The sequence below is a fragment of the Mastigoproctus giganteus genome, chromosome 1, assembly GCF_048544385.1.
Source record: "Mastigoproctus giganteus isolate SK-2022 chromosome 1, ASM4854438v1, whole genome shotgun sequence".
Lineage (NCBI taxonomy): Eukaryota > Metazoa > Arthropoda > Arachnida > Uropygi > Thelyphonidae > Mastigoproctus > Mastigoproctus giganteus.
Window position 1 is genome coordinate 278,845,244 of NC_143575.1, and position 16,034 is coordinate 278,861,277.

Consider the following 16,034-nt stretch of genomic DNA (forward strand, 5'->3'; position numbering starts at 1 on the left):
CACTTCCGGTTCTGGAACGTGAAAGGAATACCGAGTATGCGCCTGGTCATCCATGTGTGCCATGAACCTGGTATTTAAGGATGTGTCACTTAAGTTTCATTATTGCTGAGGAAGGAGGCAAACGCCTCCGAAAGCTTCAATAGTGTTTTTATCGCTTTTAAATTTATATTTTAATGCATTTTAACATATTTATTTTATTTTATTTTTGTCTTAAACTAGTCTTTTGTATCATTTTATTTTATTATTAAATCAGTTTTAAACGGTTGGTATATCTGTTTAAATTTGTGGTATGATCCTAATATAATAATTTGATTTTGATTTGAGTCACTATCTGGCAGAGTAGAGGTAGCAAGGTTATACACTAGCTGATCCGGAAGCCTCCTAAAGAGTTACCAATAGGTTCCGCCCGGTGTACTCACTAGTGGCCGGCCTGTGAACACCGTTTTTCAGCTGTACCGTCGAAATGTAAGGAAGATTGGATCACGCCATGATGTCCATTATAACCTCAAAAGTCATCAGGAAGAGATGGGAAGGGTTGACCGGAACTTAGCTCTGTAGAGTAAACATGGGTTCCACCACCACTTCAAGCCTCCAATAATCAAAAAGTGCTTACTGGAGGCTTGAAAAAGGTGGTTGATGAAAGTCATCTACCACCTAGTATTGCCTGGTAACACAGAGAGGGGCTGTCCTTTATGTGGTGTGGGCACCATACCTCGACCCCTGCTTACATTGGTTCCTACTGGGGTGGTCACCCACAATGTGCTTGTGCATGGGGGGTTATACTCAGCATTAGCATTAGTAGAAGCATATGATGCAAGAAAGCAAGCTTATGCAGCATCAGCCAAAAAAAAAAAAAAAAAAATTCCACTTCGCCCCTCTGTTCGTTCAAAATACCTGTCCAGCTGAGCCTTAAATTTATTTAGGTTATCAACTTCCACAACAAGGGATGGAAGTCTGTTCCACCAACCAACTACCCGCTGGCTAAAGGCAAATATCTGCACTATCCTACATCTGTCTTTCTTCAATTTGAATTTATGCCCTCTGAGGTGATTATTCTGAGCCAGAGGAAGAATCCCATCAGCATTGAGAATGCTCAAACCATTCAAGGCTTTATACACCTCTATCAGATCACCTCGCCGGTGCCTAGTGTCCAGACACTGTAATTTGCAAAACTTAAGCCTTACGAAGAAGCTTGCATAGCATGCTTTCTTGCATCATATGCTAATGCTAATCCTGGGTATAACCCCCATGCACACACTGTGGGTGACCACTCAAGTGTGAACCAATGTAAGCAGGGGTCAAGGTGTGGTGCGCACACCACATAAAGGAATGCTCCCCCTCTGTGTTACTGGCGCCTCCGTAGCCAGGTGGGAAGGAGCAGCAGTGCATAGCACACGCTTCTTGATTAGACCGGGGTTCGAGCCCGTCACCACCAAATACGGAGGATGCGGAAAGGTCAGGGAATGACCACCGCATATTCCCCGAGCAATATGGCCTTAGTTGCTAATGCTCCTAAAAACCAAACAACGAACCCTCTGTGTTACCAGGCAATACTATGTGGTAGATGACTTTCATCAACCACCTTCCATCAAAAGTAAGCACTTTTTGCTTATTGGAGGCTTGAAGTGGTGGAACCCATGTTTACTCTACAGAGCAAAGTTCCAGTCAACCTTCCCCATATCTTTCTGATGACTTTTGAGGTTATAATGGCCATCATGGTGAGATCCAATCTTACTTACATTTCGAGGGTACAGGTCAAAAACGGTGTTCGCAGGCCGGCCACTATTCGGTACACCGGACGGAACCTATTAGCAACTCTTTTAGGAGGCTTCCGAATCACCTAGTGTATAATCTTGCTACCTCTACTCTGCCAGATAGTGACAAATCAAAATGAAATTATTATATTAGGTATAATATATACCCATATATGTACAGTATTTTGTCTGTAAATTGCATGGGTTCTCTGGTAGATTTGCCTGTTTGCTGGACGAAAAAATGCCAGTTTCTGGGGAAAAACCTTGCTATTTTTGCCTGAGACCAACTAATTCAGCCACGGAGTGAAAAAAAAAAAAACATTAAGGTTCCTTGCGTCATCGACGGGATTTGATCTAGTGACTGGAGGGAGTCTTAGTAGTGTATATGCGGGGCCATTGTCGAGGCCACATTATGTCAAATATCTGGGTATATTCTTACCATGTGTACACCATATCCAAAAATTCATTACTTCATACAGCATGTCCCCCCCCTCACACTTTTTTCTTACTATTGAATGAACCATGAATTGTCAAACTAATAGAGTAAGGTTATCTGCGAAAAGATCTAAACCTCCCAAACACTTCCTAGTTCATTTCACAAATATACGTGGTCTCAATTGTAATATGAACGATGTTCATTTCCACTTGCAGTCTGCCAAATCCCGTGTACTTTTCTGACAGAATCTCAGTTATTGTTTGAATCAACTACTGCTCATTGCAGTTGCCCAAAGTATTCGCTGTATGATTCCTTTCACCTGAAAGATGGTACTTGTGCATATATCTGTTCTGATATTCCCTGTCAGAGACTTGAAATTTGGTATCTACTCTTTTCGATCTTCTGTGGGGTTAAAACCCTCTATTTCATTCTGTCAAATTTATCCGTTCTCCCAACTCCACTAATCAATTGGAGCTCTTCGACTTCCTCTCTTTGCAACTTGACTTTCTCCAGTCCAACTTTCCTAACAGTGAGGTAATTTTCCTTGGAGAGTTTAATGTTCACAACTCCTGCTGGCTTTCGTTTTCTAGTCACACCGACCTAGCTCGTCGAGATGCTGAGGCTTTTGCAATTCTGAATGACCTTGCAGAGATTTTTCATTTACCTACAAGAATACCGGACGATCCTAACCGTACAGCGAACACGCTTGATCTTTTTCCCACAAACAACTTTTCAAGTACACTGTCGAAGTGAGTGGTCCTTTAGGCACCTCAGATCACAACTTGGTGATTGTCTCTTCTCCAATGGAGCCTTCAACTCATGGCTATTCCCAACCTCGTGTTGTTTTGGCATTACAAGAATGCAAAATGGCAGGACCTGCGAGACTTTTTTTCTTCTTTTCCGTGGTCGGATTACTGTTTCAAAGGTTCTGATGTCAACGTTTGCTCAGATCGTGTCAGAGAAATTATTCTTGCAGGAGTCGAATCCTTTATCCCACAATCCACTTTAAAATCTCGTCATTTATCTAAACCTTGGTTTTACAATAAATGTGCGAAGGCCGTTCAGGAGAAGAATGTTGCATATCGCCATTAGCTTGTTTCCAATTCTCCAGTTTCATTTTCTGCCTACACAACCACGCAACAATTGCAAAGCAGTTATTAATCAGTCCAAACTAGATTTTGAACACGCTAAGAGTAGAAAACTTGCTTCTTGCCCTAAAGGTCGCCAAGCATTGTTGTCTCTTGCCGAAGCTATTGGCCGCAACTTTTGCCCATCTCTGTCAAAATCAGGTGGTTCTCTTGTTACTTCAGCCAAGGATAAAGCTGACCTGTTAGCATCGCATTTTTCTTTCAACTCATGTATTAATAAACTTCGTAAAACCCCTCCCACCATTCCCAACACGCTCCAGTTAATGACTCCTGTGTTCTTCCATCAAACAAATACGGAGGATGCGGAAAGGTCAGGGAATGACCACAGCATAATCCCGGAGAATATGGTCTTAGTTGCTAATGCTCCTAAAAACCAAATAACAACATCTTCAGTCAAAATGTTGCCAGAAGGATTTTGACGAATCTTCATTCTAAGAAAGCTCCAGGTCCTGATGGTAATTCTCCTCTTGTTCTCAAAACCTGTGCTACTAAACTTACTCCTGTCTTTTGCCGCCTTTTTTCACTTTCTTATTCCAAAAGTGTTTTTCCTTCTGCTGGGAAATTTGGTCATATCCTGGCAGTTCCTAAAACGGGTGACAAATCCCTAGCATCCAATTATCGTCCCATTGCAATTCATTGATCGACACTGACGGAATCCATACTGGCGATCGTTGATCAGACGGAAGGTTTCTAGGTAGTTTAAGAGTTGGCAGTTAATTGATTTCTCCATCAGTGTCGATCCACTGGTGATATTCTGGCTTATTTTACCCATTTATGTACTAATTCAATGGAAAGGTTCGGTGAAACACAAGTAGTTGCTCTTGACATCTCAAAGGCTTTTGATTGTGTTTGGCATAAAGGTCTTCTAAACAAGCTTCCATCTCATTGTTTGCCAACTGTTTTTTTTTGTAATTGGTTATCCAGTTTTCTCTCTGATCGCTCACTGAGGGTGATGGTAGATGGCTCTCTGTCTTCTAACTTCTCCACAAATGCTGGTGTCCCCCAAGGTTCAGTTCTTTCCCCCACTCTTTTCCTCTTGTACATTAATGGCATTCTTCCAGTGACTGGAAATCCTATCCACAGTTTTGCCGACGATAGCAGATTGCATTCCACTTTCTATTTTGAGAAAAATTACCATTTTCAATCAGCTTCAACTTCTCGAATATCTGCTATCATTTCCTTAAATGCCGATCTCCAGGTAATCCTCCAGTGGCGCAAAGACAACTTTTAATCCTTCTAAAACTGATTTTTTTTTTTTTTTGTAAATTGTTGGCGCATCAGCTTCTGTAGCCATAATGCACCTCCCAAAGTTTTTGCATTTTACTCTGATCCAAGCCCGAGGTGGGATTCGAATCCGTGACACCACGCAACGGTATATATTACTTATAATAATAAGAGCCTGCAATACTGTAAGCACACACGCTCTCCAGGCCCTGACAGGGACTCTTCCCCTAGACCTTGAAATAGTCTTCCGCGGCCTAATATATCAACTCTCCAAGGGACGTGAGGCTAACCATCTGAACTTCACTTTGGACCCTGAAACTGACCACAAAAATTGGAACGCAAACGTCTCCTCTCACATCTCAACCAGAGCTGGCAAACCCGCTGGCAGACATCAACCAAAGGTGAAATAACTAAAAAATTTATTCCTGATTTACAACTGGTGTACCCAAACTATCCACCTTGGCTTTCTCCTGGACTTCTCGCCACCTACCTGTTGACGGGCCATGGTGCCATAAGAGGAAAACTCCACGGATTCGGATTGAGTGACACCCCCCTATGCCACTGCGGTCTACGCGAGACATGGGGCCACTTGATGTACGACTGCCCACTGTACGAGGATCTCCGCTGCCGATTTATAACCACCACCCAAATAATGCTAAGAGACCAAGAATATCTGATACTAACTGAAAAAGATACTTATAGTGCCTTCACTCAATATGCGCAAGACCTCTTCACAAGAAGGCGGACTCTCCCGAATCCACAACAGCAACAACCATGAAATTAATAACCTATGAGAGCAAACAGTACAAACCAACAAATAACTGCCTCAGGAAAGAAGGAGGAAGAAGGGAAAATCGAACCGGACATAACCCACGAAAAGTGCACACCGGATATGTGGACCTCCTCCAGACGGGACACAGCCTCATGAGTGACTTTCTATTCAGCTGAATTCCAACCAGCCCAATGAGACCACAGAGCTTTCTGCATATGCCAGCCATAGTGGCAATCGGTGCCGGCGCTCTTGCTGGACCCATCTTTCTTTCCCCCTCCCTCGGCGGTGGGGGAGGAGACAGGAGGTTACCCCTCCTGCCTCCTCCCCTACTCGCCAACCCAGATTTCCTCCTGGTGGGGCATGGGCATGCCCCACTGACTTATAATGGGGTCGCCTCCTCTATTGACCCCATTTCTTCTGTCTTTCTCCTCCCAGTCTTCAGTCTCTTCTCCCTCTCTACCTGCTAGCCAGCGTATATCCCACAGGTCAAAATTTAATAGCTCCAAATTAATTTCGCTCACATTTCGGTCTTTCAATCTAGCGATCAACTCACGCAAACGTGTTTTTTTTTAAGGTCCTTGCCACTGAAATCTCAGGAAACTAGGTGGCAGGGCCTGCCAGAGTAAAATAACTGTAATACTAGTGTATCTGGTCTGCCTCCACGGGGAGAAGTGTGGGCAACGTCGGGCCTCAGCTGGGGTCTGGCGGCTAAATGGCCAGAAGAACAACGGTACACAACATCACACACCTGAAGATCCATATACTTTTAAATCTCTGGCCTTTACAGTGAACTGTATCACACCACAATGTAAACTACGCGGAGATGGGGGAAACCCCTGGTGCCGTTTGACCCTAAACACACTTTACACTCTACACTTTACCTTTGGATTCCCAGGAAGGCACTTTACCCAACTGGCTGGCCCAGTCGGCCCTTTTAAAAATCAGTCTTGTCTTATATCTCGCAAAAAGGATTCTTCTGCTCCTATGCTTATCTTTGGTGACACACTTTGGTGATATATATCTTTTGGGGATTACCCTGACTTCAAATTTCTCTTGGCACAAGCACATTACCAATGTTGCTTCCTCTAGCATTAGCATTAGCATTTAGCATTGGTAGAGGCATTTGATGCAAGAAAGCAAGCTTACGCAGCATCAGCCAAAAAAAAAAAAAAAAAAAACACTTCCACTTCACCCCTCTGTTTGTTCAAAATACCTGTCCAGCTGAGCCTTAAACTTATCTAGGCTATCAACTTCCACGACAAGGGCTGGAAGTCTATTCCACCAACCAACCACCCGCTGGCTAAAGGCAAATTTCCGCACGTCTATCCTACGTCTGTCTTTCCTCAATTTGAATTTATGCCCTCTCAGGTGATTAATCTGAGCGAGTGGAAGAATCCCATTGGCATTGAGCATGCTCAAACCATTCAAGGCTTTATACACCTCTATCAGATCACCTCGCTGGTGCCTAGTTTCCAGACACTGTAATTTGCAAAACTTAAGCCTTTCTTTGTAAGAGCACCCCTTTGTTCCATTCACTAATCTTGTTGCCCTTCTCTGTACTCGTTCCAGCAGCTCTACATCCTTCTTGAAATGAGGCCTTCAGGCCTGTATACAGTACTCTAGTTGTGGGCTGAGCATTGCCTTATACAAGGGAATAATCACCTCCTTATCCCTGCTAGAAAAATTCCTATATATCATTGACAATACACCATGAGCTACTCTTGCAGCCCGTCTGCACTGCTCAGAGAACTTCCTTTTTACTACCTGCACAACCACCCCAGGTCCCTTTCATTCTCTACCACTGTGAGTGTAGTACCACAGAGTTGATACGTTGCTCTGGGGTTGCTGTTTCCCATGTGTAGTACTTTACATTTGTCAATGATAAACTTCATTTGCCACCTCTCAGCCCATCTGCTCAAACTTTCCAGATCCTGTTGCAGCAGCATAGTGTCAGTAGTGTCCTTGACAACCCTGCCTACCTTTGTATCGTCTGCAAACTTCGACATTAAGCTTGACATACCCTCATCAATATCATTTATGAATACAGAAAACAATAATGGACCCAACACTGAGCCCTGAGGGACTCCAATAATAACATTAGTCCACGACAAGCAGTGTCCATTGATTACCACTCTCTGTCTGCTCTCCCTCAGCCACCCCTTTATCCACAGCAGAAATTTGCCTCCAGTGTCACACTGCTCCAATTTGTGCAGCAGTCTTCCATGTGCAACAGTATCAAAAGCCTTTCTAAGATCCAAGTATATAATATCAAAGTTATTCCCTGCATCCAGTTCCTTTGTGACTGCATCATAGTATCCAATCAAATTGGTTAGGCATGACTTCCCCTTAAGAAAACCATGCTGTGTCCGAGCTATAGCTGAAGTCTTGTCTAAATGATCCTGCAGTGCTTCTTTAACTAGTGCCTCCATTAATTTTCCTGGAACAGAAGTTAAACTCATAGGTCTATAATTACTTGTGTCAGCCTTTGATCCTCCTTTGTGAATTGGGGTCACATTTGCACATCTCCAGTCAGTGGGTACCTCCCCTGAGTTCAAGGAAGCTCTCATAATTATGGCTAAGGGTTTGCTTACTTCCTTTGCTGCCTCCTTTAATATAACTGGATAGATCCCATCCACCCCAGGTGCCTTTCGTGTGTTTATCTTCAACAAATTCTGCTCTACTTTACTCTCAGTTATTACAAGATTCTCTAGCTTACTGCTAGAGTTGAATACACCTCTGGCTTTCCCCTCGCTAAATAACTCCTCATGTGTGAATGTCGATGCAAAATATTCATTTAGTTTGTTAGCTACCTGAGCAGGATCATCAACAGTTGACCCATCGATATCAAGTGGACCAATCTGATTCATCCCCTTCCTTCTAGAGTTTACATAAGTAAAGAACTGTTTGCTGTTTTTCTTTGCATCCCTTGCCAAAGATTTCTCGTAATCTACTTTCGCCTGCCTAACCTCCTTTGTAACTTGGTTACAGATCAACTTGTATCTATCATAGGCTTCTGTGTCAAGTGTTAATTTGTATGTATCCCATGCATGTTTATTCTTTGCGATATGCCTCATCAGTTCATCTGACATCCATTTAGGCCTAAACCTTGAACAATATTTCTTAGTTGGTATGTAAAGCCTAGTAGCTTCCAAGATAAGTTCTTTGAATGCTTCCCATTTTGCATTTGCTGTTGGTAACATCATCAGTTGGTCCCACTGTATAGAATTTAAATACTGTCTCAGTCCATCGTAGTCGCCTTTACGAAAGCAATAACCCTTCCCTTTACTCTAAATCTTACTAAATCTAAATCAAAATCGTACTCTACATCTAAAAAACTTGGTTTCTCTTTCGCTCTCGGCGTTACTTTTCTTCCAAACAGCTGTTTGGAAGAAAAGTAACGCCGTACAAATCGCAAATCCTCAAATGACCCTAAAACCTCTCTCAGGCTACTAGATTCCATTCAAAGGTCGCAGTTAGGTCAATTAATGACTCAACTCTAACAGAGTCTCTCCACTCTGTCTCATAGACACTGTTTCTGCTGCATGCTTTTTTCTACAGATACTTCCATTGGCACTGTTCTTCTGAATTCTCTATAATTCCCACTCTCTCTTTCAAAACAGTCCGAACATGTGCTGCCACCAGCCAACATCCATTTGCTGTTCAACTTCAAACTCACAGAATCAACTTTTCGGCTTCCTCACTTATTTATTCAACTGCAGTTTTCTGGAACAACATTCACATGTATTTCCTGAAAATGAGTCTACAGAAGTTCAAGTCTAATGTCAACAAATATCTCCTCTCGTCTTCTTAACCTTGCAGTTGAACATCACGCAACACAGTTTCATCCCCCAAGGCAGAATGCGCTGGTCCCAAAGAAACTAGTAGTTCTCGGTTACTGTATTGTCAGGGAAACGGAGAACATTGTGTAAAATGGATAGGTGGAACAGGACCAGGGTATGTCTGCCAGGGGCGATAGTTGATGATGTTCTAGAGCAGATATCATCTTTTAATTGCAAAAATGGTGATATTAAGAGTAGGACACTGGCGGAATTACTTAATTTGAATTTGAAAGTGTCTGCAATTCTCCCCAGACACGACAGAAGGAAGTATATGATGAGAGTCTTGTCGATCAATTCGGCCCTGGAGTGATTGTGCAAGGTTCAAGGGGTAGAATTTTTTTTCTCAGCCTGGTCTGTGCTTGTTAACAGGAGAGACTGCTTCTACAGGGATGGGATACACTTAAATAGAAAGGGTGCAAGAATATTTGCTGATGCTATCCAGGCAGAGTTTGGTTAGGTCGGAAAACTGCTGGCTTGGGGGGGGGGAGATACATGGACTAATAGATTAACAGCTGGCAGAAGGAAAAGTGATTCTTGCACTGCTTCTATTCAAATGCAATTAAGCAGCAGCCTGGAAAGCAAGGTAGTGAGGATTTCCAGAACTACTGGGAGTCATAGTGGAACTGGTAAATACATGGACTGTGTTAGAGTAACTATGAGTAGAGACAGGTGCATGTACACCAATGCTAGGAGTATAGTTAATAAATTTGATGAGCTTGAAGTGATAGACAAGACACCAAAAGCAGATATTGTTGGGATATCAGAGACGTGGTGTCACACAGTCATAAGCAGTGCAGATTTGGAATTGGGGAGTACAATGAGTTCAGAAAGGATAGACAGGACAGGAAGGGAGGAGGGGTTATGCTGCTAGTTAAGAAACACATAAAATCTAAGGAAGTGCATCCAATTGATGTTGGAGGATAATGCAATGTTGAGTCTCTTTGGTGTGACAAGCACTGGGAAAGGAAAAATTAGTAGGAGTGTGTTCTAAGCCTAATGAATCTGATGAGTATAATGAGCAATGGATGATTGTTTTCAACAGCAGCATGTTCGGAAGGCAACTAGAGGGAGTAAGTTTCTTGATCTGATTATCAGTAGTGATTCTTCATGCATTAAGAATCTGCGGATAAAGGAACCACTAGGTGGCAGTGATCACAGTGTGCTGAAGTGGGATTTACTCAAAGAGGTAACTACCATCTGGGGTAAAGGGAAGGGTTTTTGCGTGACTACGGTGGTCTGAGAGAGTATTTAAATCCTATACGGTGGGACCAGCTGATGTTACCAACAGCAAATACAAAATGCAAATTCTATTTTTTTCAAATTCAAATTTTTGAAAATTCAATTTCAAATTTTAAATTCAACAGCATTCACAGAAATAATCTTGGAAGCTACAAGGCTTTTCATATGCATTAAGAAATATTGTTCAAGATTTAGGCCTAAAAGGATGTCAGATGAACTAATGAGACATGTGGCAGAGAAGAAAAATGCATGGGATACATTTAAATTAACAGGTGACACAGAAGCCTATCATGGACATATAGACTGGTCTGTAACCAAGTCACAAAGGAGGTTAGGCAGGCAAAGGCAGATTACGAGAAATCTTTGGCAAAGGATGCAAAGAAAAACAGCAAAGAGTTCTTTTCTTAGGTAAATTCTAGAAGGAAGGGGATGAATCTGATTGGACCACTTGATATCGATTGTTCAATTGTTGATGATCCGTCTCAAGAAGCTAACAAACTAAATGAATATTTTGCATCTAAATTCACAGATGAGGAGTTTCGGGGAGGGGAATGCCAGAGGTGTATCAAACTCTGGCAGTAAGCTAGATAATCTTGTAATAACTGAGAGGTAACGTGGAGGAGAAATTGTTGAAGATAAAAATAAGAAAGGCACCTGCGGTGGATGTATTCTATCCAGTTATATTAAAGGAGGTTGCAAAGGAAGTAAGAAAACGCTTAGCCATAATTATGTTCCTTGAAACTCAGGCGAGGTACCCATGGACTGGAAATGTGCAAATATGACCCCAATCCACAAAGGAGGATTGAAGGGAGACACAGGTAATTAGAGACCTGTTAGTTAATTTAACAAGTTTCTTTCTCAAGAAGCATTGCAGGATCATCTAGACAACACTTCAGTTATAGCTCGGACACAGCATGGGTTTGTTAAGGGGAAGTCTTTTCTGACCAATTTTATTGGATACTATGATGTGGTCACAAAGGATCTGGAAGCAAAGAATAATTTTGGTATCATATATTTGGATCTTAGAAAGGGTTTTGATACTATTGCACATGAAAGACTCCTGCACAAATTGGAGAGTGTGGCATTGGAGACAATTTGCTGCAATGGATAAAGGGATGATTGTGTGGGAGAATACAGAGAGTGGTAATAAATGGACACTACTCTTTGTGGTCTAATGTTATTAGTGGAATCCCCCAGGTTTGAGTGTTGGGTTCATTGTTGTTTTCTGCATTCATTAATGATATTGATGATGGTATGTGAAGCTTAATGTTCAAGTTTGCAGACGATACGAAGATCGGCAGAGTGTTAATGACACTAATGACTGTACATCCCTACAACAGGATCTAGAAAAGCTGAGTAGATGGGCTGAGAGGTGGCAACTGATGTTTAACATTGATTGACAAATGTAAAGTACTGCCTATCATCATAATCAGCCATTATCAATCCACTACAGGAGAAAGGCCTCTCCAGCAACCTTCTAATTCGTTCTGTTTTGTGCAACGGCCATCCATTTATTACCCACAAATTCATGAATTTCATCTGTCCATTTCTATCGTTGTCCTCCAAGTTTTTTTCTATCTCCTCTTGGGTACCATTCTGTTATTCTCTTAGTCCATCTGTCATCATGTCTTTGAGCTATGTGTCCTGCTCAAGACCATTTTATTTCTTTAGTTTTGATAAGAATATCCTTTACTGGAGTTTGCTGCCTAATCCACGTGTTTCTCTTCTTATCTAACAGTTTCATTCCCACTATAATTCGTTCCATTCTTCGCTGTGTAGTTCTCAGCTTCTATTCCATTCTTTTGGTGACTGCTTCTTTTGGTGACCCAAGTTTCACTTCCATACGTTATGGTGGGGAGTATATATTTTGGTTCATTATTTTACTTTTCAAACAAATTGGGATATTGCTCCTCAGTATGTGACAATATGTCCTGAATGCTCTCCATACAAAATTTATTCTTCTCTTGACCTCCAGCCATTTATCATTATTACAACTGATGACTTGTCCCAGATAAGTATATAACTCCACCTTTAAATTACTGCTCCTTCAATCATTATATCCCTTTCTATTGCATACTTGTTCATCATTACTTTTGTTTTAGCCATATTTATCCTCAGTTCAAAATCGTTACTAACTCTCCATAACTGAATAGGATTTTCCTGTAATTCCTTTGGATCGTTACTTGTGACCACAACGTCATCTGCAAATCGTAAATGGATTAGGTACTCTCCATTCATATTGACTTCTTGCTGCAACCAGTCTAATCTTCTGAAAGCTTCCTGAAGAGCAGCAGCAACTTCAGATATATTGTCTCCTTTTCGAACTCCTTTCTCAATTTTATATTTCCTACTGTCTTTGTCTAGTCTAATAAAGGAGGTAGCGTTCTATTTATTTTCTTCAAAATCATAATATATGGGGTATGTATAGATTTTCTTCCCAGTGCCTTATGCTGTATGGAGTCAAATGCCTTTTTATATTCCACAAATGCCAGGCATAATGGTGTTTTATATTCATTTGCTTTCTCCACTAGCTGTGATATTACGTGAAGGTGATCCATAGTTGAGAAACCTGTCCTGAAGCCAGCTTGCTCTTTCGGTTGATTTTCATCCAGTGTTCTTTCTAAGCTGTTAGTAATGACCCTTTTGAACAACTTGTAGATGGGGGATAACAAGCTAACTGGTGTTTAATTTCCAATTTCTCTTTTCTTATGCAGCAAAACTATGATTGCATTATTCCACTGCTTAGGCATCACACCTTTTCTAATGCACTTTGTGAAGAGCCTTGCCAGTTTTTGTGTTATGTTTCTTCCTCCCAATTTTAACAACTCTACAGTAACTTCACTTCCCCCTGGGCTTTCTGATTCTTCAACGCATGTTCTACCTCATCAGGAAAGATGGTATGTCATATGTGATACTAATTTGCGATCGATCATCCCCACTACTGGCATCATTTCCTCGCTCTTTTTATAATTCTCTATAATAGTTTTCTGCTATTTGAATTATGCCTTCTCTACTATTTATAAGTACACCGTCGCGATTGTTCAATTTCAGTATCATTTGTCTTTCTGTATTGCTGATCATGGCTGCTGATTTAAGTCCTTTGTTTTCCCTTAATGCTTGTTCTACTTTTCTTGCGTTAAATCTTCTTAAGTACTGAATATCGCAAGCAGTAACCCTATAGTAACGTATCAACTGGGTGGCACTACACTGACAGTGGGAGAGAATGAAAACGACCTGGGTGTAATTTTGAAGTTTTCTGAGCACTGCAGACGGTCTGCAAGAGTAGCTCATGGTGTCTTGTCAATGATATACAGGAATTTTTCTAGAAGGAATAAGATGATTATCCCAATTGTATAAGGCAATGGTCAGGCCACACCTTGAGTTCTGTATACAGGTCTGGAGGTCTCATTTCAAGAAGGATGTAGAGCTGTTTGAACGAGTACAGAGAAGGGCAACAAGATTAGTGAATTGAACTTAAAGGTTTTTCTCTTACGAAGAATGGCTTAAGCTTTGCAAATTACAGTGTCTGGAGACTAGGCACCAGCGAGGTGATCTGATAGAGGTGTATAAAGCCTTGAATGGTTTGAGCATGCTCAATGCTGATGGGATTCTTCCTCTAGCTCAGAATAATTGCCGGAGAGGGCATAAATTCAAATTGAGGGAAGACAGTTGTAGGATGGATGTGAGGAAGTTTGTCTTTAGCCAGCAGATGGTTGATTGCTGGAATAAACTTCCATCTGTCCTTGTAGAAGTTAATAGCTTAAACAGATAATAATTAAGTTAATAATAATAGGTTATAATAATTAAGTTAATAGCTTAAACAGATTCAAGGCAGAACTACACAAACATTTGGAGCGAGTGGATGGGGGAAATGAGAAGAGAGTTTTTTTTGGCTGATGCTTTCTTGCATCATGTGCTCTTGCTAATTCTAATGCCGACCTTCAACCCAAGCAGGGTACTAAGTACTATATTTTATTATTATTATCAACCTTAAGGTGGTTGGCTAAAATAGATTTATTTCTCTTTTAATTGTAAAATTAGATCATGTGTCTACTTCTAGTTGAAATGGAGATAAGATTTTGGAGGCCTCAGATTGAAAAATAGTAGTAGCTGGTCGTGCCTCTACATTCTCAGCTAGGACCACTGGTGGCTCATATACAAGATCTGTAGGAACAAAATTATCTGCCCAATATACAGGGTGTCTCAAAAATATTGGTACAAACGTTTAGGAGAGGTAGGTAACACCTAAAGGAATGTGAATCGCATAGGAACCCATAACCGGAAACGTCACCGTAAGTCGGTACACGGCGCTGTTCATCAGTTCGCGAGGGAAAATTTCTGCTTTACTCATTCAAGCAGTGGTCGCCGCACGAGGAGCATGCATCGATATAAAAACTGTGAGCTGGCAGACATGCACCTAGTGTATGGATTAGCAGAGGGCAATGGACGAGCTGCTCAACGAATTTATGGAGAATGCTTCGCAGACATGTATGGAACCACCGTTTGCATGTGCATCAAAATTTGTGCGATTATGGGTCATTTAGAGGTAACAGTAGTGCAGGCAGACCACGTTCGACACAAACTCCCATGGAAGAAAGTGTTGAATGCCATCCAAAATAATCCTAGCACACCTGCCATTGCCTCTGCCTTAGGAGTCTCGTTGCAGTGTACAGCGTCTGGCACCTATCGTGTATGAATTGCCTGTGGAGACGGAAATGGATCTCGTCTGCCCTGCTGCTGTCAAATAAACTTCAGGTGTGTTCAACCGTGTCTGCCAATCCATGCATCATGTCTCATGGTGGAACTTTCGAGCATCTGTTGTAACATCATGAAATGCATCAATCTCGTACTTCATTGTTAATATTATGTCAAATAAATGTTTGCCACTAATTACTGCCTTGTCATTTCTGCTTCTGCTTTCCCCGTGACATTTCCGGTTATGGGTTCCTATGCGATTCACATTCCTTTAGATGTTACCTACCTCCCAGTCTTTGGAGTCTATAATGCAGCATGGACTATCTGAGATACCTAGAAGGCAAGTTACATGAATGCAAAAATCTTAGCATCTCAGCCAGCTAGTCCATGTGACTAGAAAACTGAAACTAGCTGGAATAATTCCTAGTTTTCAACCAATAGTCATTTGACATTTTCTTGGTTTAACAGAAATGTACTTACAGCCCAGGCTAACTTGCAAAGTACTAATCAGAGCAATACAGCTCTATGACAACTAAAGTTATCTAAAAAAAACCCAGCAATTTTGTATTTAACGTTTGACCCTAAACCCTTGAAGTGTAAAATTAAAATCAGCCAGGAAACTTACCTAGTCAGATTTAAGAAAGGAATTGGAGCTCCAAATGATTACTATAATCACAGCTGATGAAACAAGGGTAAGATTTTAAAATGAGAGGGTAGCCTAAACTACCTCTATGAATATCAGATGTATGCAGAAGTACCACCTTTGAAGAAAAGAGAATAAGTACTGTGGGTGGTTAGCCTTCTTGTGTTTCTTTCAAGTTGGGTATTATTTATTAATAAACCTACCTGCTACTTATGACCCTTTGGAATATAAATTGTGCTTTCAGCTTCCTTTAGGTGGAGATTCCACAAAGACCTAATTTGCAA